This window comes from Canis lupus, chromosome X (assembly GCF_048164855.1).
Source record: "Canis lupus baileyi chromosome X, mCanLup2.hap1, whole genome shotgun sequence".
Classification (NCBI taxonomy): Eukaryota; Metazoa; Chordata; class Mammalia; order Carnivora; family Canidae; genus Canis; species Canis lupus.
The window spans coordinates 88,121,717-88,149,537 of NC_132876.1; positions in this window are offsets into that span (position 1 = coordinate 88,121,717).

The following is a 27,821-nucleotide window of genomic DNA, read 5'->3' on the forward strand; positions in this document are numbered from 1 at the left end:
CCACACTGTTACATACTATCTTTTTTTCTGAATAGATAGCTATGGAATTGAATAAGAAAGTGGGATCTTTTCAAAAGGTGCAATAATAAGGGTGACAGAACTGCGCAGAGTTGATTATCCAGAGGATAGCTCCAGTATGTAGCTACCTAAGAGGAAAAATATTCAAAGGTTTAGCATGGAATAAACCCAGACATGTTCACCATGACAAATTGAGTAGACACATTGGTGGATCGTGATTAATTATCTTGTGTCAATGACTGGTTCTCTGCTCAAGTATCTCTTTTCTAAGATGGAAAAATCTTATATGCTGACTTCGTTTCCTCCCCCCGCTTCCACTGGGTCTTGAAGGGAGCAGTGTATTAACAGCGGTGCAAGCACCCCAAGCCCCATCCAACTGCAGGATTCTGACTAATGTGAGCTGAGGACAAATAGATGACCCGGATATCTAAGAAGAGGAGCAGCAGTCAATGAAATCTATTTTTTGACCCTCCTCCAGACAATATCATGTTGTCTCTTTCAGCAACCAAATAAGTTTGCAAAGGGATCCATTCAAAATCTCAAAACAGGGGCAACTGGGTGGCTTAGAGTTTGAGCGTCTGCCTTCAGCTCAAGTCGTGATCCCGGGGTCTGAGGATCGAGTCCCGCATTGGGCTCCCCGCAGGGAGCCTGCTTCTCCCTCTGCCTATGTCTCTGCCTCTCTTTGTGTGTCTCTCATGAATAAATAAATTAAATATTTTTAAAAAATCTCAAAACACTATCTAAAATAGTCCTTACTCTGAACAAAGGTTCTTATCATATGTTTTGTGCCAATTCCTTTAGAGTCATTTTCTCTCTTCGTCTCTCTCTCTCTCTCTCTCTCTCTCTCTCTCTCACACACACACACACACACACAGACCACAAACATCAGCCTCATAAACTCATACACCAGAAATGGAGGTCTCCGAAGTAAAAAATGAAACATGATTTTAAAAAAACCTCTTTATTAGCTTATTCTAAAACACAAAATAGAGATTCTAAGCCACAGAAAACGTTATCTGGGTGTTTAGTCCAGAATGTTTGTGTGTCCTTGTGGGTTTACAGATGTGTTTCTGTATCTTCTGTTAGAGCATCTGAAGCCTCTTCCAGTCCATCTCCTCTCTCTGTCTCTCTCTGTCTCTGTCTCTCTCTCTCTCCCTAATCTTCTTTCTTTCTTATTCCAGTAACTAGGGATAAGAGAGAATGGAAGTGCATATATATATTATTTGTTCTATTTATTGAATTTTTTATGTTCTCTATTCCTCTTGTACAACTTAGAAAAGTCTAATTGATACATTTCTCTTTTAAAAACAATAAAAACCTAATTAAATTGCCTTTTCTGTATTGATTGCCAATGGTTTCTACCTCCTTCGAGCCACTGATCCTGAAAAGAAGCAAGCTTCACCTTCATTCTTAGCTTATTTTTATGAAGTCAGAGTTTTGTTTTTGTTTTTGTTTTTGTTTTTTTCAGAAGAAAAGGAAGGAGGGCTTCCAATTTTTCCTTGCAGTCAGAATTTTGGTTGTCACTGCTTCTGGACTTTAATTCTTGACTTTGCTCTGTTAACAATGAGAACTCATGTTTCTACGTCTCCATAATTTTGTGCATACATCTTTGTATACGCCTGGCCAAAATTCCAGTCCACCTCTGGCACACCTTACCTCACTCTTTTAAATGAAAGATCCTGCTTAGGAGACATTCTTTTTTTCCGTCTCTCTCTCTCTTTCTCGCTCTTTTAACATTCTCATGTAGCCAAACAATTATCTTGCTTTAGAACCTCATTCACTTCCTGATTTAGGCAGAAAACAGCACATTCTAAAATTACAGCGACTTGGGGATAGAAGGGATTAGTCAATGTATCTAATTTAACTTAGTTGGCTCCCAGTTGCATTCTCACTGGTTTAAAGGATAAGGCAAGAAATAGGGCTCGTTAGTTGTTCAACTCTCTAAACATTTATAAAGCCAGGCATTGGCAGACACCAGAGGTTCAGAAATGAACATGTGGTTCTTGTCTTCAGGAAGCTCGTAATCTAGTGGGTGGAAAAGAGAAGTAAACAGTTACCAATGCTGGGAATCATTTGTGTGAGAGGGAGATACCGTGAGAGCAGGAAACCCAGGCTGGGGGGGGGGGGCGTTTTTAGGAACAAGATGCCTGATATGGACTCTGAAGGACGAAGCCTCAGAAATCCTCGAACTCTGGAAAGAGTCTCTCACACAGAGAGCATGCTATTTCAAATGCAGTTGCGGTCGGAGAAGTTACTATCAGAATAACTGTAAAAATGTCACCTTTATACTCAAGGTAGCGCAGCATGGTGTCTGTGTGGTTTATCGGCAATGGCAGGCTTATTACTTTTAATGCTGTGATTTTCCCAGGGTCACCGTTCTACTTTCCCTGTTATATGCGTTACATAAAAACTCTCCTTCTTCGTCTCTACTGGAAAAAGCAAAAATGCCTATGGAGGAAGTCGCTTTTTGATAACAGCATATTTTCCATGAAGAAGATGAAACCCTTGCACATTCACTTCATTGTGCTTGGCTCCCTCCTACATCAACTCCTTCCTTCCTTCTCCCCTTCCCCCCAACCCGTACCCAGCTGGTCCCTCCTGTTGCTCTGGTGTGGTGACCCTGGCCAGACTAGGAGGACCTATCTTGTGCTCTTGTTAAAGTTATGACTCAAAGCATAAATTGATTATTTTCTTTTTTTTTTTAAGATTTCATTTATTTATTTGAGACAGAGAGAGCATGAATGGAGGAGGGTGGGGGAGAGGGTGAAGCAAATTCCCCACTGAGCAGAGAGCCTGCCCTAGAGGTTCCATCCCACAACCCCAGGATCAGGACCTGAGGCAAAGGCAGATGCCTAATCGACTGAGCCACTCAGGTGCCCCTAGATTGATAATTTTCTTTTTTTAAAGACTTTATTTATTTATTCATGAGAGACACTGAGAGAGAGAGGCAGAGACACAGGCAGAGGGAGAAGCAGGCTCCCCATAGGGAGCCTGATGCGATACTCCATCCCAGGACCCCAGGATCACGACCTGAGCTGAAGGCAGACCCCTAATTGACTGAGCCACCCAGGCGCCCCTAAATTAATACTTTTCTTTTTTATTTTATTTTATTTTATTTTATTTTTATTTTTATTATTGTGATAATTTTCTAATTATCTTTGGCTATTGGATAGTTCAGCCAAAATAAGTCTGTCTTCATTTAAGGCCATTAGAAGTGTCTGGAAAGTTAAGCTGCTTCTGGTGTCCCTGTAGCCAGAGAGCAGGGACAGCCTCGCTCTGATCAAATCTATTCTCTACCCGGAATGTTAAGGAGCAAGAACCCATTCCAGGGGCCAGGAGAGAGAGAGGAGGAGTCGTGGGAACAACAGAGTGGAACAGGGACCAGAAAACTGAGCCTGACAGGCCAGAGTGCCACTTTTGCTGCAGTCTGGTTCAGAATAGAGAGACTAGCCACGGTAAGAGAGCAGAAGTGGGCACTAGAGGCACTTGACAACAGGGTGTGCTAACTTGGGCTCTCTGGTACACCACACATGCCCATGCAGGCTGCAAAAGCCAACCTGCTCTAAAGAGTGCCAGTTTTGCAGCCTCACACCGCCCCCCACCCCGCTGCCAGGGCCAGGCCTTGGCCCCCATTCAAGCATAATGGGAAGGTTTCTATAATTATCACCCCAGTGCTGGCATTTGCACACAGCTGTGTTATCGCACACACAGGTCTGCCCAGTCCCTGAGAGGGAGTTCCGAAACAAGAGGACTGCTGTCCTTGACACCACCTCCGCAGCCTCCAGAGAACCTCAGACCTCAACCCAGGCCCCACCGGGACGCTGACCCAGGGCCTGAGGGCTTTGCCTTTTTAAAATTTTTATTTTATTTTATTTTATTTTATTTTATTTTATTTTATTTTATTTTATTTTACTTTCTGTGGGGTTTGGTTTTAAAAGAAAAAAAAAAAAAACCTAAAAACTGGTGAAACCGTCTAATATCCTAGCCCATAGTGCCAACTGTTGCAGGCCCAAAGGTCGGATGCTGGCAGAGCAGTGTCCGTGAATTTGCCATGGCCGGTGCCTCTCCTGTGTGTTCAGCAGGAGCTGAGAGAGCACAATCATTAGAGCCCTGCGTATTCCCAGAGGTTCCATGTCTGGACATGTATCCTTTTTTCTTGGCCCAAGGGGGGAAGCTGGAGCACAAGACAATCTAGCTTTGGATGACAGTGAATGCATTCTCCAACTCTGGTGCCCTCTATCCTACTGTGAAGTCCGGGGGCCCCGACCACAGGAGTCTTAGAAGTTTCAGATTTAGGAAAGATGTTTGAGAGTCTAACTTTCCACTCAGTGTGGCTTCCCCCTGGGAGATATCCTGGAGCCATCATCTAGGAAGAAGAAGGCTCTCCTTGGCTGTTTCCAGGAACCCGATCCCCATTCCTGGGGGAGGCAGCTGGATTTATATCTGAACAGCTCTGGTCCTTGGCCATTATGGCTTCCTTGCCTCTACAATGGGAAGAAAAAATCACACTTGGGGCCTCCATGGCTTAAAACCTATCAGGGGCTCCCAGGACCCTTGGGATCAAGCCCACGTTCACAGCAGCTCTGCACCCTTGGCCTCGTCCTTGATGACAGTCTCTTATCCACCTGACAGAGAGAGAGAGAGAGAGAGAGAGAGAGAGAGACACTCAACATCAGGTTTCCATTGATCTTCTAGAACAAGCCTCTCGCTCTCAGCCCTTCAGCCCTCTCACCTGTAAATTCCTCTTCTGGAAACAATGCTGCCTAGGTTGTCCTTTCTCTCCCCTGCATTCTCTACTCATCCTGCAGGTCTTTTTTCTGGGAGGCCTCTCCAGCTTCCAACCTACATGAAATCCCTTTGCTATGAGCTTTTGAAGCACTGCTGAGGGGTTAACACAATGCTTGGCACGTGGCAGAGGCTTAATAGGATTAGCTAAAGGAGTACATGAACCCGATCTTCCTGTAGCTTTTACTCTCTTGTGTTAATTCTACCCTCCCTCTTCCATATGACGGCCCTTGAAATATTCAAAGGCCATCATCCTAATCATTCCATCATCAGTACGAATCTGGTCCCAGTGGGAGACAAATCACACACTTGGGCAGGGTAATTGGGGACAGCGTGATAGAAGGGGATTTACAAAGATGGGAGCAGGGCTGAGTGAATCTTAGGAGCACCCCAGAGCTAACAAGAGCAGAATCTTAAGCATGAAGGGTCAAGGGGAAGGAAAGCTTACCTGAGGCCAGAGAGGGCAGCTGAGCTGGAGAAGACCACCCAGCAACCCAGTAGGGAGGCAGCCAAGGGAATAAATACCCACTCCACACTCCTCCCACCTTCTAATCTTCCCCGTGCCTCCCACTGGCAGATAAAGGGCAGGGAGCCTCCTAGGATACAGAGCCCAATGGAAAAAGGTGGAGAATAAATGAATAGGGAGAAACCAATGAAAAATACCCAGAACCATCATCCAATTCCAATAGCTATCCCAAATCTACTCTTGCCAGGCTAAACAGCTTGAGTTGTTTCTACTATTGGACCAAAGGTGGTGTCTGCTGGATTCCTTATTATCTGAGTCAGCACCACCAGGGTAGGTTCTGGATTGCCATTTGTTGCCTGCCCTGAAGCCTGTTGCCAGGAATACCACGATGCTCCACACACTCTCTGAGTGGCACAGTGGCCAGGGTAAAGGATACCAATCTCCGCCACTCTGAACGCTACCTTTGTATTAATAATGCAGGTTTAGAACTGGAGTTCCTTGCTTGTTGAATACATTTCAATTGTTTTTTAATTGGGCTTATGATCAATTAAATCCCCCAGGCTTCCTCATGCAAACTACAGTGAAATCAAGCTTTCTCCTAAATTGTACTCATGTCATTGATTTTTCTTTTAACCTAACTGCAAGATTTTACATTCATCCCTGTCAGATCTTATCTTATTTACCTCTGTCCATTGTTCCAGATTATTAAATCTTTATTTTGTTACCTAGTGGAGCAGCTTTTCCTCTCCACTTTGAGTCACTAGCTAATTTCATTAGGTTGTTCTCTTTGTTTTCATCCGTATTGATGATGATTGAGCAGAATCCTGGACCGCTAGGTGCTGAAGACCTCCTCTCAAGTAGTATGGTGTGGTATTTTACATTTTACCAAGTGTGAGATATAGAACACTATTTTTGCAGTGAGTTGGTGGTACAGAGCCGTTAATATGCTAATATCTATGGACTATGTCTGGAATCAGACATTCAAGGCTCTGCCACATTGATTTGACTCTGGAACACTCACACGTGTTTGTGTGTATGCATATATTTGCACATGAGTGTATATGTAGTATTGCCCAGGATAGTGTTTCACAGAGTGCATCTTGGGAAATGTTGACTGTGGAATCTAACAGACCTGAGTTTCACTCCCAGTTCCACCACTTACCAGTTTGGAGCGAGATATTTAATCTCTCTAATCCTTGGTTTTCTTATCTGTTAAGAGGGAGTAAAAGTAGATCTTACCTCAACAGTTTGTGCTGAGAATGAAATAAGATAATGCATGAATGAATCAGTAATTTTTACCACCCCCAGATAGTAAATACTCGCTATGTGTTAGCCAACATTAAACAGTATTTTTATAATTATAATAATTACTAATGTTATTTTGACATTGATCCACTGGTTAGGCTCTGTACAGCAAATACATCAAAATATAATAATATAAACAAACTCAAAGATACACAAGAAGCTAGAAATATGTTCTAGTTTATGTGACTCATATGACTAATAGAGGATGAATATTCTAAATAAATGAGAAAAATTCTCACAAATAAGTAAGAAAAAAATGACATCCTAACAGTCAGTAAGAGACATGAGCAGATAATTAATAATAGAAGATACAAGTGGTCTTAGGTTGGAAATTTTTATTTTTATTTCTTATTTTATTTTTTAAAAGATTTTATTTTTTTTATGAGAGAGGGAGAGCAAGATCCTGCACATCCACGCACAAGCATGAGGGGAGGGGCAGATGAAGAGAGAGAAGCAGACTCTTCGCTTGTGGGGACCCTGGGGCTCAATCTCATGACCCCCAGAGATCATGACCTGAGCAGAAGTAAGACACTTTAACCAACTGAGCCACCTAGGTGCCCCAGAAATTTTTATTTTTATTTTTTTAATTTTTTAAGATTTCATTTATTTATTTGAGAGAGAGAGAGACAGAGAGAGAGCACCGATAGGGGAGAGAGGGAGAAGCAGGCTGCCTGCTGAGCAGGAAGCTCAACGTGGAGCTCTATCCCAGGACCCTGGAATTATGACCTTACCCCAAGACAGACACTTAACTGACTGAGCCACCAAGGTGCCCTGAAATTTTTATTTTTATTGGAAAGAATTCACTACTGGTACCAGTGTAAAATGACAATGACAACAATAACAACAACAACAACAACAATAATAATAATGAAAATTTAGCATTTAGTATATACTGGCCACTGTCCTAAGTATATTGTAAATATTTACTCGTTTAATTCTTACAACGAAAACTGTGAGGTAGATGTTTTTTAAATCATTTTTACTTTATAGATGAGAAAACTACAAAAGATTATATCATTTCTGGAACAGTGTTTGTGAAACTGAAATTTTTGATGGTATTTTTTGATGGTAAGAGCCTTAAAATATGCGTATGTGTTGACTCTCTATAGTAGAAGCTGTGATGCATTCCCCAGATTCTCTTCAAGGCTTATTCCTCCAGCTGCTGCCATGTGATGGTCTTCATCTCTCAGGCCTCTCTAGATATTGTCTTCAGCTGGGAACTTCTGCCTTGTCAACATGTGCCTTCGGACCAGCCCGTGTGCAATGACCAGATGATGTAGAAATATAAAGGCCTAGCTTCCTCACTGTGTTTAGGACAACTCTTTAGGACCATCTCTGCTGCAGAGCTTCCCATGGGGTCAAGTGAACCCTTGTTGCACCTCTACCACAACTGAACCTCTCCCTTTATCCAATCCTCCTTCTCCCCCTCTCTCTTCTAGAAGTTTTGATTCCAAGGGTAATTTCTAACAAACTTCTGCAAGGTAATCTTCATCCTAGAGTCTGCTTCCTGGAGAATGCACATTGCAACACCCAGTAATTTAATGTCTAAGAATATATCCTACGTTAAAGCCTACTGTGACTGTAAATAATTACACATGAGCCCTAGTGGATGGTAAAACCACAAGAGGAAGGAACCTAGGTCCCTGAATCAATGCATGAAAAGTTTCATCCACCACTTTCAGCTTGGATCTCTCAGCCATAGAAAGCCGGAAAGAGCTTTGCTCTCATCCTTTCTACAACAACAAAAAGGTAAACAAACTACAAAGAAATGGCTTTTTATTGAACACAAGAGAAAACTGAGGTCAGAGGGCAAACAACTATCCTGAAATCTAGAGAGAGAGAGGTGATGGTAGGGAAGAACAGAATGTTAGCATTTAGTTACTTGGCACAGAGCCCGCCAGAAGCCACGTAAACTGAGAAGAGGATTTAACTAGATTAAAAAAAATCAAATTGCAAAAGGCTGAGTGTGTGCTAGTGTGGGAGACTGAAACCCCTTAGCTGAAAACATAGAAAAGTTCATATCTTGCAGGATTTTCCTATTGAGACCCACAGGTCCTCACAGGGTGGGGTGGGGGTGAGTTCTAAGAAAGCTTCCCCCTTCCCCGTGGTGCTGACTGGTGGAAGAGAACATCTGCCACTGCTAAAACTCCACCTAGACTCCATGCCTGTCTCTCATAAGAAACAAAAACAATCTGCTAGGGGCAAAGGAAATTGTAGCCTTATGGCACTGGTGGAAACCAGGTATTATCTGGGAGAAAGAAATGCGGGGAAAAAACCCTAAATTTCTGCTCCGGGGATAAGATAGGAACCCATAATTAGCCCAGCATTATGTTTGGAAGAAGGGCAGGGATACTTGTGAAGGCTACAACCCCTAACCCAGGTTTATAGCACCTGCCCAAGACTGAAGCTAAAGCAGAACATCAGAGAATGCACCCCCTCCACTGCCACCAACATGCTAACTAGTGCCAAGTGAAAATAATAGTGGAATAGAACTGGGGAGCTGCAGAATAAAAACTGTCTTTGAGGAGCATGACAATGAGAAGACCCAAACCAAGTGGAAAGCAAATTTCAAACTCAGCCCATCTCCCAATTATGTTATTACAACCTTTAATACTAAAAACATGGTAGATGGAATAGCATGCTCATCTCCAAGCACTAAAAAATGTATACCATAGTATCTACTGTCTGACATAACATGTCCAGCTTTCATCAAAAAAAAAAATGGAAAGGCAAACAAAAAGTCAAGAGGAACACAGTCTGAAGAGACAAAGCGATTTTCAGAAACAGCTCTATTTATGTCACAGATACTGGAACTAGTAGGGAATTTACTATGATTAACATGTTAAAGGCTCTAATTGAAAAGGTAGATTATATACAAGGATAGTTGATTTCATCAGAGAGATGAAGACAATAAGATGAAAGAAAATGGAAATGCTAGAACTGAAAAGCACAGTAACAAAGATGAAGAATGTGTTCAAGGGGCACATCAGTAAACTCAACACACAGCCAAGGATATAATCAGTGACCTTGATAATAACAGATCAGTAGAGATTATCCTACCTGAAATACAAAGAAAGAAAAAAAGAGCAGGAAGAAAAACTGAAGATCCAAGAGATATGGGACAATACCAAATGATTTAACATATTTGTAACGAAATTTCAGAAGGAGAAGAGAAAACAGAGCAGAAGAAATATTTAAAGAAATAGTGAAATAGCAGCTGAGAATTTTCCAAAATTGGTGACAGACATCAAATTATAGATCCAAGAGGCTCAGAGAACACCAAGCTAGGAAAAAACAATACCTAGGTGTATTGGTTTCCAGTGGTTGCTATAAGAAATCACCACAAACCTGGTGGCTTAAAACAACAGTGATGATTTTGTCTATTATAGCTCTGGAAGCCAGAAGTCTAAGATCAGTATCATGGGCCAGAATCAAATCAAGGCATACTTTTTTTTGAGGCTATAGGGTGAATCTAGTCCTTGACTTTTTCAGCTATGGGTCGCTGCCAACATTCCTTGGCTTAGGGCTGAATCACTCTAATCTTGAAGACCAGCATCTTCAAATCCCTCTGTTCTCTCTTCACATTGCCTTTTTTTCTGTATGTGTATCAAAAGCACAAGGGATGGGAGGATGAGTTAAAAATATACTGTTATATGGTTCTGACATGACATGTGAAGGCAGTGTAATAGTCTTTGAAGGCAAACTCAGATTGTAAACCAACAAACATGTTTTTAAAGAGGTATAAATAATAGTTCAATAGAAGAGATAAAATGTACTCATAAGAATGTTAAATTATACCTAGAGAAAGCAGAAATGAGGAAATAAAAAAGAACATATAGAGCAAATAGAAAACAGCTAAAAAGATAGTAGATTTTAATTCAACCATATATAATCTCATTTAGTGTGAATTGTCTAACATACCAGCTTAAAGAGATTTTCATATTGGATTAAAAAAATCAGGACTCAACTATGTACTGTCTACAGGAACCCCATGTTAAATATAAAGCCATAGGTAAGTTAAAAATAAATGAATGGAGTAATGCATACTGTGAGTGGAAACTGGAGTAGTTATGTTAATTACAGCAAAAGTAAACTTTAGAACAAGAAATATTATCAGGATAAAGAAGGATATTAGAGGGACACCTGGGTGGTGTAGTCGGTTAAGCGTCTGACTCTTGATTTCAGCTCAGGTCAAGATCAGGGTCATGAGATCAAGCACCACATTGGGCTCCGTGCTCAGTGTGGAGTCTGCTTGAAATTCTCTCTCCCTCTCCCTCCCTCTCTATTCCACCACCCTGCACTCGCCCTCTCACAAATAAATAGGTAATTTTTTTTTAAGAGGGCCATTACATCATGGTAAAGAGGTCAGTTCTTTAAATAATCCTATAGGTGTGTGTGTGTGTGTGTGTGTATCTAACAATAAAGCTTCAAAATATATGAGGAATAAAAAGGAGAGATCTGAAAGGACAAACAGACAGATCCACAATTCTGACTGGGATATACTGATTGATATTTTGACTACAAAATATCAGTACTACTACAGATGATCTGGACGACTCTATTAACCAACTTGACCTAGTTGACATTTATGTAATGTGCCAAACAACAACAGCAGAATATGCATTTTTTTCTAAGTGCACAGGGCACATTTTCCAACATAGATTACATCCTGGGACATAACATAAGTTATGATATTTTAAATCAAAGTCATACAAAGTATGCTCTTGGACCATACCAGAATGAAACTAGAAATCAGTAATGAAAAGCTATTTATAAAAATGTCAAATATTTGGAAATTAAACAACACATTTCTAAATAATTTATGGGTCCAAAAGGAAGTCTCAGTGGAAGTTAAAAGTATTTTGGCTTAAATGAAAATGAAAATGCAGCATTTAAAAATTTGGCTGATTTTAGAGCTTGGGCAGAAAATCACCCTAAAGCATCTTGTAGTAAAAGAAAGTAAGGACGTTCTAAAACAGAAATTAATTAATAAATAAAAGTAAATAGAAAAGAAATTTTAAAAGTTGGAAGCATGTCAAAAAGATACCGGAGCCAACCTGAAAGCGTTCCCAATGATCAAAGCTGGAATGATTTGAGTAACAAAATAAATAACATTAATTTTGGATTATAAACCCAGAGAGCAAATAAATATCCATGATTTCACACTGATATAAATAATTGAATAAAAAATAAGTGGGGAAGAACGGAAAAACTTGTTATAATACAATTCCACAGAATACATGTCAAAGGAATGAGAGAAATAGAAAATCAGCATTGGAGCTCCACAGTAATAATTTCTTCCGGCAGAGCCCTGATGGATGCAAAAATTAATGGGAAAAACTTTAAGGAGACACAAAATATTTGCATGGCCTCAAAGTATCTCCCCCTAAATATTTATTAATTATGGTGGTGCTTTTAGCATATGTCCACAGAGTCCTGGCTACTCCTTCCTCCAGAAAATCCAGCTTACTTGGATTGAACATGGGCTGGTCTTGGTGACTTGCTTTCAAGGAATAGAGTATGGGATGGAAAAAAATCATGACTTTATGGTGGAGAAACTGGCAAACACTGCTTAAGCAAGAAGACTGAGGCTAACATAATCAGGGATAAGTCATGTGGGTATTTTGTACCCCCTTAATATGATGTGGTAAGAAGGTATTCTTCTCTGAAATCCATAACTCCAATCCAATCACAGGAACACATCAGACTAACCTCAGTTGCTGGACATTTGACAAACCACTTGTCTTCAAAAGTGCCAAGGTCATGAGAAGCAAGGGAAGGCTGAGAAACTACCACAGATGAGAGGAAACTAAAGAGACATGACAATTGAATTCAGCGTGGTATTCTGGGTTAGACCCCAGAACAGAAAATGAATATTGGTGGGAAAACCAGTGAAATGATTTAAGTCTGTAGTTTTGTTACTAAGGCTATAGCAATGTTAATTCCAGAACATTCCATAAATGCACCGTGATTATGTAAGATGTTAACATTAGGAAGAGCTGGGGAATGGGTATCTGAGAGCTCTTTGTACCGTCTTTGTGATTCCTCTGTGAGCCTAAAATTACTTCAAAATAAAAGATTTTTAAGTTCTCCCCATACTAAGTACTCCCACACTGGACTTGTGTGTAAGAAATCAAATTCTATTGTGCTAAGCCTTGGAAATTTTGAGGGTTTTTCTTAATTGAAATTAGTGTCATCCTAATATACGGCTGATCATAATTATCAGATGGAATCTTTTCAAATTAATTCTATTCCACGAACACATATTTGACCACTCAATCAAGAAGAGATTGCATATTTGTTATAAGTTGTTGTAAGAGATCCAGAAAAAGTTGACCAGCTGTTCTCTTTTTGTAATTAGTTCTCCAAAATTAAACTCGAAATTATTCTCTACTTTGTCCTATGTTTGTTATTTTTATCATTACAGCTATAAGTACAACAAGATGCTTGAGATGAGAGTAACTAGAGAACTCCGAACTTGAGCGGGACCTTGAAGGACAGGGAAGACCTAGCATCATAAATTCAGATGCCCTCGGGGGCCAAGCAGGCAATAGGCATGTTTGAATGGGGCCTGCTAGGAACCACTGAATGCATGTGGAACTATTTCGGTCTAGAATTTTTATGCAGATTGAGTGAATGAGGTCTAAGGGTAAGAGACTACACCTAGTGATATAGATCCTATGGGAGGAGAAAACAGGATGTCTTTCAGGTAGGAGGCATCTCCAGGTGCAAGGTAGGTATAAGCAGAGCAGGTTCAGAGGACGACGGCAACAATATAAGGACGGAAGGTAGCATGCCTAGGGCATTAGGCCCAGATGGGATTTTGGTGTTCATGAAGCTAAGGAGTATGCAGTGTGACTCTATGTGGCCTAGAGGGTCACAGAACTCTCCTGAAATTTGGGGAGAGGAGCTTCCAAAATCTACCTCCCAGATCTGTTTAATTTGATCTACATATGGTATTTCCCTGTAATAATTTATTTAAATAAATAGTTTCATATCAAAGAACAGATTTGGAAAACATTGATCCAAGAGCCCTAAGTCTTTTCATATTATGAAGAGGCCCAAGATGTTGAAGTGACTTGTCCAAGATTCCAAAGTTATGTGGATTTCCTTAGATTTGACCTGCACCTCAGTCCTCTTTCCACTAAACTGCCTTATTGTGGAGGTCTGGATAGTCCTGGACCAAATTTGCTCCTTGGAAGAACCTCACATTTTATTTTATTTTATTTTATTTTATTTTATTTTATTTTATTATTTTATTTTATTTTTTCTCTCTGAGCTTCATGTTAGGTGCTGTTCTGGAATCAAGGATTTAAGAAGGGAAATATGACTTTGAATTAATTTCATCCGTTCCCTAGGTGAAGAAAACATCTGAAAGCAGGTTTTAACAAAAAGTAAAGAGCAATGGGCATAAGAGAGACAGTCAGGAACAAAAAAAACAATAATAGTAATGCCTTGTATCTATTGACTAGTTGCTATGTGTTCAGCACTGTCCCAAGCACCTTACAAATATTTTCTCATTTACCCTCACACCAGCTCCAGTCAGTAACTAGTATTACCCCCATTTAAAGGAATGAAAATAACACCTAATTAAAAAGGTTAGGTAATTTTCCCAAAATCTAATTATATAATTATTAATATTTTATTGGAATCTCTTTAATAGCAGCCAAGCATGAATGCATTCCCCTTCACTGTTTCTGTCTAGAGCTGTATTTGCTGCTATGAGAAATCTAGTCTTCTGTTGATGGGATAGTTGCTCCCAGCAGCTCCCAGCCCACCCTCCTTCAGATAGGCTTTAAAAAATGGGCTCTTCCTGAGTCCACTAAAAAGGGGTGAGCAGATGTAGGTAAAAATGTGCTTGTAGAGCTAGCATCTCAACGTCAAGGCAGTAGGCCACAATAGCAGTGAGAATGAGGGAGCCCAGCTGTAGTCTGCCTCCATCAAATGACTCAGATAGTTTTCAGATGTGGTGGGTGGGATGAAGCTCAAAGCTTGTTGGACTTCAAACATTTCCCCCTCTGTTTAATACATCCTGTGTGTTCTCCAGGGGAAATGCAATCCCTTATGCTTCTGTGATTCAACACAGTTGTTTCTTTTAAGTATATTTGAAATCCCAGAGGTCCCTTGGGCAAATCCTTTTAAGTGAGAAAGCTACATTTTACTGAATCAGATAACTCAATTTTGAGTTCCAAGAAACTTGGGATGTGATTTGAAACTTCCAACCATTAAAGTATGAGCTGGCGCAAAAGGTGGAAAAGCACATCTCATCTTTGCTTATCTGACAGCAGAAGCTGAGAATATTCCCTCACCTACCATTTCAACATATAGAAGGGCAGAGAGGGGGAAATATAGAGCAGGAAAAGCAAATTCCCACACAGCCAGGGTAGAAGACTTAGTTCCTGCTCTTTCCCTTTCATCCACTGGAGAAGGAAGTCACAGGATTACAACATTATGGTTGCAGCTTGATAGCGTCTGGACCACTGCTTCCCATGGTACTCTAGCAGTGGTTACTGTTTAAGTTTGAATCCAGTCTCTGCAACTTTCAAACTATGTGACTTCTGGATCCACTTAATCTCTACGTGCTTCAGTTTTCTCACATCTAAAATGAAAGTAATAGGGGGAGCCTGGGGGTCTTCGATGGGTAAGCATCTGCCTTCAGCTCAGGTCATGATCTCCAGGTCCTGGGATCAAGCCCCACATCGGGCTCCCAGCTCAACAGGGAGTCTGCTTTGCCCTCTCCTTCTGCTTCTCCCCCTGCTTGTGCTCTCAAATGAATAAATATAAAAGTCTTTAAAAGTGAAAATAATAATAGTTCCAACCTCATTACGCTGTTGAAAGTATTCAATGAGTTAATCACATAAAGAGCATAGAACCATGCTAGTTTGCAATTAGACTGACACTTTAGAGGACATTAAGAATGGTCTGACCCATTATGACCACTAGTATGGTCTCAGCCCTATTCCTCCAGGATCATTGTAGAGTCTTCTGGTACTACTTTCAGACTCTAAATACAGACACTAAAAGAAGAAATGCTGAAACACGAAGTGACACTGTAATTCAAACCACATGGTCAGTGTGGGTAAAATGCTAGCGATGGTTGAGCGGGATGGTGATACACCCCAGGTAATGCTAATGGAAATTGCACCTGAGGAAGATATAGATGCTGAATGTGGATCACTGGTCATGGTTCTAACTAAGATTCTGGGGTCAGAAGAGGCCCTGCATTGGATTTCTGGTCAGGGAAGGGAAGTCACACAGTATTTGATAAACACTTTCTAAACACTTTCCATGCATTGGGTATGTTTTAAGATAATTATTTACACAAATATTTATTGAGCATCTGCTACCTACCAGCTTACTTCTAGGCTCTAGGTATACAGCTGTGGGTAAAATAAGCCAAAATCCCTACCCAAATGCGAATTATATTTTAGTGGAAGAGACAGACTACTAATAAGGTAAATAGCTAATATATTGAGTATGATAGATAGCAATCATAGTTAAGGTAAAAAAAATAAATTAATTAAGCAGGAAATGGAGATAGAGTCAAAGACGGAGTAATGATCACCTTTTAGATAGACCCAGAAGAAGGAGTATGCCATATGGGTATTTATAGAAGGAATAGTCTATGCCAAGGAAAGAGCAGATGCAAAGGCCCCAAGGCAGAAGTATGCCTGGGATGGTTAGAGAACGACAAGAAAGCTTTGGAGTCTCCAGTGGTAGGAGATGAGGTTAGAGATGTGGTGACTGACCAAATCATGTTGGGCCTTGAACATTATTGTAAGGACTTTGACTTTTACTGTGTGAGCTAGGAAGCCACTGTAGGGGTATAAGCAAAGGATTGATATGTTCTGCCTATATTTGATGGGATTACTTTGGCTGCTGTTTTTAGAATCAAAATGAAGGAGGCAAGGACAGAAGTAGACAGAACAGTTAGGAGGCTATGCAGCAATCCAAGTGAGACATAACGATTGCATGGGTCAGAGTCATAGTAGTAAATTTGGTAAGAACTGGTCAGATTCCATATCTATTTTGGAAAAAGATCAAACAGGATTTTCTGATGAATTTGATGTATAGCATGAGAATGAGAGGAGTCTTCAAGGATGCCTTCAAGATTTCTGGCCTGAATGACTGGAAGATTAGAATTGTCATTAACTGATTTTGGCGGTGTGAGGGAGACTTCAAGAGGAAGAGGTTTGGAGAAGATCAAGAACTTGGTCAATTTGCACATGACATGCCTATTAACACCCAGATGGAGATGTCAAGTGGGCCCTTGGCTGTATACATCTGAAGCTCAGCAGAAGGTCTGGGGTGAAGATATAACTTAGGGAGTTGTGAGCATACAGAGTCTAGAAATCTAGGAGATTGAATGAGTTCATCAAGATAGTAAGTGTACCCAGAAAAGGGAAAACGTTCAAAGATGAAGTCCTGGGGCTTCACTTAGAGGTCAGTGGAATAAGAAGGAAGTAGAAAGGGATGGAGAAGAAGCAACTAATAAAGTAGGAAGCAAGCAGGAGGGTATGGTGTCCTGGAAGCCAAGTGAAGGAAGTGTCTCAACAGGAAGAGTGATCAATTCAGTAAAATGCTGCTGATCTATCAAGTGAAATGCAATCATAGAGTGGACCACAGGGTTTAGCAATATTGAGACCATCCAAGCTGTGTAGTTTTAGGGAGGAATGAGGAAGAAAGACCTGGAAGAGATAATGAGAAGGAAGGAAGATACTACCTCACATCTAGACTCAATGCTATGAAAGGTCTGGGAGAGAAAACAGCTACTCTTTGAGGAAGCTGCAAGGGAAGCAGGGGTCTCTGAGGAAAGGTCAATTTCAGTTAGAGCAAAAAAGTGAAGACAATAGCCAAGGAAGTGTAAGGGATTATGAGGAATCTGGCTGCTGATTGATAGATGCTTGACAGAAAGTTCCTGTTCTTTCAGGAGATAGGACAGAAGGATGGTTACAGAAAAGGCAATGCTTAGAGCCATAAGAGACTAGAGGCCAGGGAATAGGGGATTGCTGGAAGCCCGAGGTTTCTTCCAGTGACTGACATGGACAGGAATATAGGACATGATATTCCAAAGCAGACTGTGCTATTAAGTGTCGGGCAGTTTGAGAACAGTGATGGGAACACATAGAATCTGGTAGCCATTCCTTGGCTTCTACTGGTGGAGGATGAAATCTGCATAAAGGAATCTTTGCTCTTCCTAGCCTGTGGGCTTCCTCTTTCTGATGGAGGACTAGGAACTAAAGGAGGGGTGACCTTACATTGAACTTACAGGAAATCACTTGACCTCTGATGATAGTCACTTGCCCAGCCAATGCAAGAAATATTCTTTCAGGGTTGAGTGTAGCCATTGCAGCCTCCAGCATATACCTCTCCACTCTAGCTGGGAAGGGGTTGTCATCACCATTGGCACACTGGGTAACCACTTTTGTCACCCACTCCCAGGGTTCTGTGACCAAAAGTCAACCCAGAACCACTCCCTCGATCACTGGATCATTCTTAATTTATAGGAACATTTCCTGTGGTTGTTCTCTGCTAGCTTTGTTCCAAACGTGTCCAAATGTATTTTCATGTGGCTGAAAGTGTTTAAACATTCTGACATTTCAATCATGTAATACGGCTGAATGAACTTCCATAGTATTTGGCACAGCAGTGTTGCTTAATTCTTTTCTGACTGTGATCACCAAGCAAGAACCTAAGAAGTGGCAGGTATTCTCCAGGGAGGTACAGATGGCATATGTCTGCTCATGATTGCAGAGCATTGTTGATGCAAAGATGTTCTCTTGAGTCCAGTGGCAAATGGTGGGCATTATTTTGCCTGAAAATCAGAAGAGACTCAGAATTTTGAGAATTCTGAAGTCTTGAGTACCCTCATACAAGTTTTTTTTTTTTATTTTCCCTAAGATGTTGCCAAATGCTTTTCAGCTAATTCTCCTTCCTTGTGCTTCAACCCTATCATCAATGTACTGACAACATATCAACGTATAAAGTAACTGATCCAAATTATATTAGAGAACTTACATGTGTCTACCACTTCCTAATTTAGTGATTAAAGGCCTGGAAGTATATTTTCTGATTTGGTAATATGGCAAGATATCATCATCTTCATTTTACAGATGAGAAAATGTTTCTCTAACTCCTCAGGTGGGATTTATTTTCACCAAACTATGCCATTTATTTGCTCATTCATTCATTTATTCAGTATACCTTCATTTAGCCCTAGTAAGGGCTCTTCGGTATTTTCACAGCCAAGACTTCTGCCTAAGATTTGAACATTTGAACATTTCAAAAAAACAGCTACTGAATTCTTACTATATGTGATACTCCTTCAATAACTATTTTTAGGAGGATACAAAGATAGCTAGAATATAGACTCTGCCCCAAAGGAGCTCGAAGTCACATTTACAATATTTACTCTGAACTTCTCAGAGGAAACCCAAGCTGAGATGTGTATTGGTCCAACAACTTTTCTTGGTGTCTGTATTGCTTAAGGTAACCCTAGATGCTGCAACATACAAATCCCAACATATATAATGCTCCAAAAATAATAGAAATTTATTTCTTGCTTGGGTGAAGTCCAAAATGGGTGCTCCAGCTGGTGGGCAGCAATCTTCCAAGTAGTGATTCAGGGACTCAGGCTTTTTCCATGATGTTAGATCCATCTTCAGCACGTAGCTTCCAAGCTTGTTGGGCTCATTTGCATCAAGTCAGTAGAATGGGAAACAACATGGAGGGTAGCATGTGGGAGGTTCTTATGGGCCTGATGTGACAGTGGTACACAACAGTTTGCAATTCATTCTATTGGCTAAGACTCAGTCACATGGCCACACCTAACCTCAAGAGAGGCTTGAAAATGTGATCTAGTTGTGTGTTCAGGAAGATAAGAAAAAAGGTTTGATGAGCAGCTACCATTCTCTGCCATTTAGTGTGTGTGTGTGTGTGTGTGCGTGCATGCAGCTTTGGACATGGGTTTATCTGGAGCAAGATGGATCTAAGTAGGGTGGCAGAAAGCTAGGCAGGTGAGCTCCCCAGTAGGCTTCCAAGGTGTTCTGAGAGAGATGAGTTCTGGTCCTTTCCAAGGTGTATCTCTTCCTCATGAGGGGGATTCACTTTTCAGCTTTAGCTGTGAGTTCTTGCCCCTGGTGCATTCATTCTTCTGACGTTCTTGTCTACCCATACGATTAATCCAATGATCTCCTGCCCTCTAGCTTTGGTACTACTTCTGGCTCCTGAAGACTTTTACAGAAAGGACTTTCCTTGACTCTTCTGATCTTGGATCACATGCTGTCTTATCCTTCAGATCAGCCTAAGCCTATGGGCCTGAGGGACGGAAAGAAATGCTTAAATTGAGTCCTGTCATATGTTCGTTAACAGGCATAGTCAGTTGGTTGATCACACAAGAGTTTTTCTCAAGTTCTAACAACCTATTACTGTCTCCAGGAAAACCACTTCCTGTTTCTATATTCTAGTTCTTCTGGGGTGGGGTGGGGGGTAGAAATGACATTTTACACATCATGGCTATCTTGAGGGCACACAGTGGTTTCCCAATAAATGCTGTCAACATCCTAGCTTTTAGTAAAAGTGATTCTGAAGTCCTCTGCAAATTCCAAAATACCAACCAAGGGTTCCTTATTGCTGAGTCTGTGGGCAATTCCAAGTTCTGGCTGAGGTGAAAAAACAACCTCCTCATACTTTTTACTTTGTAATTGGATGTTAAAATAGAAATTTCTGCTGAGACACTAATAGATACTAATACCAAAGGGACTTGTGAGATAAAGTTTCCTATAGGATTTGCAGAAAGAAATGGTGAAAACCCAAAATTATGAGTTTTGTGACTCACTCACAACTGGGGAGGGGGGAAGGGTTGAGGATTAAGAATTTAGATGTTTTTTTAGATGTGATTTATTTGAGGAAGCTCTGTTGAGATGGCCAGGAATGACTTCTCTCTTTACCTCAGATCATGAGAGAGGGACTTCGCAGAAACCATTTGGCAGGGCAATATGTGTTGCCCATGGTTGGAAGGGAGATACAGTAGATTAATATCTACATCATACCTGGAATGGATAGACTAACTGCTCTAGTGGGTGGCTACACTGGGTGGACCATGACCAAAAGTTCTGGAATCTACTGGAGAAAAGGATGCATAAGTGTTTCCTGTGAAACAGATTTGGATGTGTGTGTGTGTGTGTGTGTGTGTGTGTGATTGAGAGAGAGAGAGAGAGAGAGAGAGAGAGAGAGAGAGAAGCATCAGCAGGATCAATTTAGGAACTATGCAGCAGGGCCCACTTAAAACAGTGAAAAAGAATCTTTGGGGAATAAAGCTAACAGTAAACCCAAGGGGACAGCCAGCAGCCAAGAAAACAGCAAAGAGATGAGACAGGAGACAGTCCATCACCTGGAACAAGAGAACTGCAGTTGAGAGAGCCCCAGCATTTGGTGAGGGGGGGAGGGGGAGACACTCTAGTTACAGAAGGCCTGTCTCCCTGCTGCCCCCAACTACATACTTTTCCCTCCTCAAACACTGGGTGCAGGACTGAGGAAGCAGGTGAACAACTGGGAGAAGAAAAAAGAAAAAAAGCACCATTTCTTCTCCAGATCAAAAGCTGATTACGTCTCTCCCCACCCTATGCCTGCTCCAGGCTTCCTACCAGCACCAGGTCAGGTTCAAAATTTTGATCATCACACAGACCTGGAAATTTGGGTTACTTATAATTACCAAAAAAAAAAATGCGTCTTGGACCAGAAGTGACCATAAGAATTTTTATTACCTAAGTACTCCAGAAAAGAAATGGGACTCCCAGGATTTTGTCGAGGGGCTGGGGAAGGAGTTATCCTTCTGAATAAATGTAAAGGAGCAGTAGGAGACAAAAAAAAAATATAAAGTTACCTTGTACTTAGGTAGCCACGTGGTGACAGCGCTTTTGGAATACATTGGGAATGTTTGTGATCCCCCTCCATGACACATATCCTAGAAGGAGGCAGGTGATTGCTTTCTTTTATGGACATATTAAGTACCACTCCATGTGCAATTGTATCCCTTTTCCTGACCCTGACCTCACAGGAAAGGGAGAGACCCTCATTTCCATTACCTGCATTTATTATTATTTTGCACACAACGCTAAAAAGGCATCATCTTGGAGTCTGTTTCTAAATTTTGAGACGCTTAATTAATAAATGCATGCAAGTTTTAGGTGCATTTTTTTTCCTGCTTACACACAGGGCCACAAATTTATTGCTTCAAAATTGTGCTTCGCTCCAGCATTTAGCCAGAGTTGTGAGCATATTAGCATTGCACTCTGAAATGACATAATCATTTCAGCATCAGGCTCCATTTCAAAAGATACTTCAGATGCCAGGAGGTCTCCAAGGGATTGATTTCTTCCCTCTCCTTATTTACTTATTTTCTTTCTTGGTATTGCAGTAAAATTCAAGGCTGAGGAAGAGCTAGCTCTCTGAATCCCAGGCTGGGAGTAAATAATTCAGCACAGTGTGGCACAGAAAATGCTTCCCTCTAACTCATTTTTTAAAAACTTGTGTCTGTGTGGATTCAAGATCATGCTGAGTGTTCTGATGTAGAGCAGGGCAGATGTCCTGGCAGAGTCGAGAGATACAAACTCAGTGAGGTGTAAGTCATGGGATGATTGACTGTTCCGAAACTTGATGGAAAATGACACCACTTTGAACCTTTTGTTTTTCAGTGGAGTAAGGGCTCTTCGGTGTCCTTTGCAGCCAGGTCAGAGCAACAAAGAGACATGCAATGCAAAGCAGGGGGAATGTTGTCTGGCAACTTTCCTTACCTACTGTGTTCCTCTTTTGCTTTTGGATTGACAGCGCAGAGTCCTGGGTGCAAATCATTGGTTAATTTCCAGCTGATATGTTAGCTTCACTGATTACCCCACCAATCTGGCAATATGTCTTCCCCACAACCTTAAAAAATTATAAAAATTCACTCCTGTGTTTAACCACCAATTCCACTGCCCAATATGGTACTTCTCCAACAGTGCTATACATGCTGGCTTGATTTTGTACACGATCAACTAGAATTCTGTTTGGACGCTGGGACACCTGCACCCCGATGTTTATAGCAGCAATGTCCACAATAGCCAAACTGTGGAAGGAGCCTCGGTGTCCATTGAAAGATGAATGGATAAAGAAGATGTGATCTATGTATACAATGGAATATTCCTCAGCCATTAGAAACGACAAATACCCACCATTTGCTTCGACGTGGATGGACCTGGAGGGTATTATGCTGAGTGAAATAAGACAATCGGAGAAGAACAAACATTATATGGTCTCATTCATTTGGGGAATATAAAAACTAGTGAAAGGGAATAAAGGGAAAGGAGAGAAAATGAATGAGAAATATCAATAAAAAATAAATTTATATATAAAAAAATCTGTTTGGACATAGCAGTTTAGGGCACTGTATTAAGTGGGTAGGGACCACAGAGCTGATGAGGACCATCCTGGAAATGACAATATAGCAGGTGTTGTTGAAGCCCCACCCACACCCGGTTCATTGCACTCAAAATGGCTTCCAACTGCCAGCATTTCCATCTCTGGGTCAGGAGGCCATGTCCCAAACCATGATGGCCACTCTGCCTGTGCGTGTGGCAGGCCGGAAGTGTCAGAAGTTAACATTCCCCAAGAGAAGCCCTCAACCAATGATGCTCAGGAGTCAGTGGACCAATGTTCCAAGTCCTTTGCCTTCCAAGTGGGATGCTCCTGAGATGTGCATATTACCCTGTTGCCAGAATTTACTCCAGCAATTAAGTGCCAGTAGCTCACTGTGAGAGCTGGATTGATAATACTTCCTTTCTTGGTTTTTCTCCCTCACTTCACTCTTTCTCTGTTGGGGTTCCTCAGACATCCAGAATAAAGTCTGAGTCTGCTTTTCAGGAACCCTAACCAAGACCAAAAGGCCAGTCATAACCCACTTAAAACCTGAAAAGGTCTTCAAACTCAATATCAAATATCCGAGTATATTAGGATGATTCTTTTACACAAACATATCCTAGGAATGGAGGAGTGACACAGCCTGACACAACTCTCATGTGTCTGTCTTTGCCCACTCTGCTCAGGGCCACTGCAGTGTGGACAGAAATGGAAGATGTTCTAAGTTCTACACCATCCGTCGAACTCATCTCTGTGCCTCCAACTTCTCCTCCCTCCCATCTGCATTGGATCATACTGGCAGGCCAGTTCTCTTCACACCCCATTTTCAACTATTGCTCCCTGTTCAGAAATCTACAGCAGCCTCCCAGTCGGACAGCCACAAGGCAAAATGTCTCGACCTCATCCTAAGCCTCCCTCGTATTCTGGGGAGAGAAGCTGGCTGTTTATTGTCTCAACCCACTTCCTGCTGGTCTGTGGGGTGGCAGTGTCTGCATTCGGCCACTGAAGGCCACAGCTCCTATTGGACACCCTCCTGTAGTGACAGCGGTGACTCTAGCTCTCTCTTCAGGTTACCTAACCACTCTGTCACCTCTGAGCCTCTGGGCTACCTTCTCATACTGGGGTACTTCACGGTCACTTGTTAGTTCTCTTTGGTAAGCTCTCTCCAGTTATCATTTTGACTGTGCCATCTTTTCTACCAGCAGCACCAGTGCTGATGGAGAAATCAGGAGTTCTGGGTTCCAGACTTGCCTCTGTTGTTTTCTGTCTTGTGTGACTTTAGATCTTAGTTATCTGAGTGTTTTTGAGTTCTCTACTCATTAACGTTTAATGAGAACAATTAGGCATCCCCAGCATGCCTCATAGGGTGGCTAGGTTAATAAAATTCAGCTTTGTGCTGGAAAAGATATTGTTTTATAAATGTGGAGAGCCCCATAAATTTAAAGGTTTCATGATTATCATCTTAGAGGGAAGAATCTTGAGTGAGACTCAAAAAACACATTCCCAGAAAAGGAAAAAAAAACACCAACAGGAATAGGGTCACAGAAGGAAGCAGACAACTCGAGAGAAACATTCGTGCCACTTATAAGTCACTTATGTCAATGATTCATCTGGGGCCGTCCTCACTCAGGGCCTCAAGCACAGGGCAATCCTGTGTGTGTTGCCATAGCAACCGCCAGCCAGAATCTGGAAATTCCAGCAGCTTACATTATCAATCATCATGAGAAAAGGGGTCAGAGCAAACTGCAAAAAATGTGTATCATGGAGGCCATAAGAAAGAAGAACTATAGTAGAGATGATCCATGGAAGTTGTTCTCAAAGTACTGGCTCTGGACCCACAGCATCAATATTACTGGGAACTTATTAGACATGCAGAGTCCTGAGCCCCACTCAAGACCTACTGAATCAGAAACTCCAGGGGTGGGACCCAGCACTGTGTTTTAATAAGTTCTCTAAATGATTTCAGTGCATGCTAAAATTTGAGAACCACCACCCTAAGGGTTGGGAAGTTTGGCTTCCCCTCCCAGGGTCCAAACACGCAGAGTGTGAATAATGAAGAGACTGAAATAAAAGTTGAAAAATGGAAGGCAACTATGATCTCATAATTTCCCTGTGGTTTACCTGAGTAGGAATGGTTAACAGCAGTGGAAAGTCTGATCTTATTCATTTTTCCATCTCTGCATGACAAATGACCTCAAATTGACTAGCTGCAAACAACACACATTCATTATCTCACAGTTTCTGTGGGTCCCAAGCCTGGGCATGACCTTAACCGGCTCCTCTGTTTTAGTATCTCATGATGTTGTAATTAAGGTATTGAGCAGGACTGGGTTCCCGTCAGAGGCTTGACTGGGGAAGGATTTGCTACCAAATTCCCTCACATTGTTGGCAGAACTCATTTCCTTGTTGCCATAGGATTTGTGGAAGTTTGCTTCATCAAAGCCAGCCGTGGAGAGAGAAACCTTGAGCTAAATGAAATCTTATGTAACATAACACAGTCATGGGAGTCACCATCCATCACCTTGACGTTTTCTATTGGTTAGAAACAAGTCACAGGTTTCACCCACATTCAAGGGAAGATAGGAGATGATACAAGGGTGTGAACAGAGGGAGATAGGGATCATAAGAGCCGAGTTAAAGTCTTCTACAGTCTGCCCTCTGGCCCCCAATGATTATTCATGTCTCTCTCACATGGAAAATATATTTACCCAGGTCTAAAGGTTCCCAAAAGTCTCATCACATTATAGCATCAGCTCAAAGTCCAAAAAGATCAAGTCCAAATATGAAGGAGGCTCCTGGGTGGCACTTAAGTGCAGCTCTGGGGCCCCAGGCCCCTGAAACTAAAGAGACACATTATCTGCTCCCAACGTATCCAACATACAATGATTGAGACAAGCACAGTCCAACAGCTTGGACATTCCAGTTCGGAAAGGGACAGAATGGAAAGGAAAAAGGAGTCAACGGTCCACAGCTATTCTGAAAATGAGCCCAGCAAATTGTGCGAGTTACTTCATTAGATTTCAGTGTGGGAATCACTCTTCATGGCACTCAGCTCCACCCTCTGGGCTCTTGGTTCTGGGTTGATGGTCCTTCCGTTTGCATGAAAGGTAGCCTGTCTTTGCTGCTTACTAGTTTTATCAGCCTGCTTCCTGCCAGTATAATTTAGGGGATCCGACTGTCTCTCCATTTTGTACTCCCTTTGTCCTTTTCAGTTCAAGCTGGCAGTGTCTATCATGGGACAGTTTTCTCAGAAACTTTGTGGGTGTTTCATGGATTTCAATGGGATTTACTCCATTAGACAAAAGCCACACCCACAGACTTTTTTTTTCAAAACAATCCCTTCTCTATTTGGACCTTTTGTTGAGAGGGCGTAGAAGCTTTCTAGAAAGGCTATGGTCTGATTGACAGGATCTATGAAACACAATCTCTTGAAAGGGTCCTTTGTATGACTGAACCCTTTGACTTCTTGACCTTTCTGATGTTTTAGCAAAAGCTTATAGGGTTACTCTTCCTAGACACTCTTTCTCTCTAGACCGAGCTGTCTTAATTTTAGCATCTCTTTGCCATCTGAAAAGACTGTATTTCCGAAATCACCAAGTCCTCTTTCTTTTTTCTTCTTCCCTCAATTTATTTCTCTCCTCTCACATTTCACTCCAAGCAACAAGAAACTAGGCAACACTGTTAACACTTCACTGGCAAATCTCCTTAGTTAGATAAGCAAGTTCATTGCTTCTAAGTTGTGCTTTGCCCGGAACAGCAGGAGATCCTTTTTCTGAGCCTTCTGCCCCTCCATAACAAGGATTCTCCTTCCTTCCGTTTTCAAAAACATATTCCTTACTTCATCTGAGCCCTCACCAACAGCATCCTCCAACTCCAGATTTCTACTAGCAGTCTGTGCAAGGCAATTTAGGCTTTCTCTATAATGTTCCTCCAGATTCTTCCGGAGTCTATCTACGGCTAAGTTGCAAAGCCACTCCCGCATTTCTAGGTATTTGCTACCCAACATCCTACTTCTTGTACCAAAATATCCGTTAGTTTTCTATCACTGCATAACGAATTACCATGAAATTAGCAGCTTAAAACAAGATTCATTTGTTATCTCAGTTTCTTTAGGTCGGAAGTTATAGTATTGCTTAGTTTGGTCCTCTGTTCAGGGTCTCACAAGATTGAAATCAAAGAATCAGCCAGGAGTCAGAAGCTTGAGTGGAGAAGAATTTGACTCCTAGCTCACTCAGGTTACTGGAAGAATTCATTTTCTTGGACCTATAGGATTCATGGAAGCTTGCTTCTTCAGAGCCAGTGAGAGAGAGACAGCTAGCAAGATAGACTCTTACATAATGTAACATAATCATTGGGATGACATCTCTCACCTATGCCATAATTTATTGATCGGAAGCATGTCACAGATGTCACACACATTCCAAGGGATAGGATTATATAAGGACATGAACACAAGAAGATGGAGATTAATGGACCTCACCCTAAAATCTGTTCAGCATGCTGATATTTTTTCAAAATAAATAAAACAAATGGAATTTTCAGGAGGAGAATCCCTTTACTTTAAGAACATGTATAAATTAAAACCCAGGAGCTCAAAGGTGGGTGGAAAGAGAAAGGCAATTAAGTATGGAAAGAATTTTTTAAAGATTTTATTTATTTATTTATTTATTTATTTATTTATTTATTTATTTATTCATGACAGACACGGGGAGAGAGAGAGGCAGAGACACAGGCAGAGGGAGAAGCAGGCTCCACGCAGTGAGCCTGACATGGGACTCGATCCTGGGTCTCCAGGATCAGGCCCTGGGCTGAAGGCGGCGCTAAACCACTGAGCCACCCGGGCTGCCCAAGA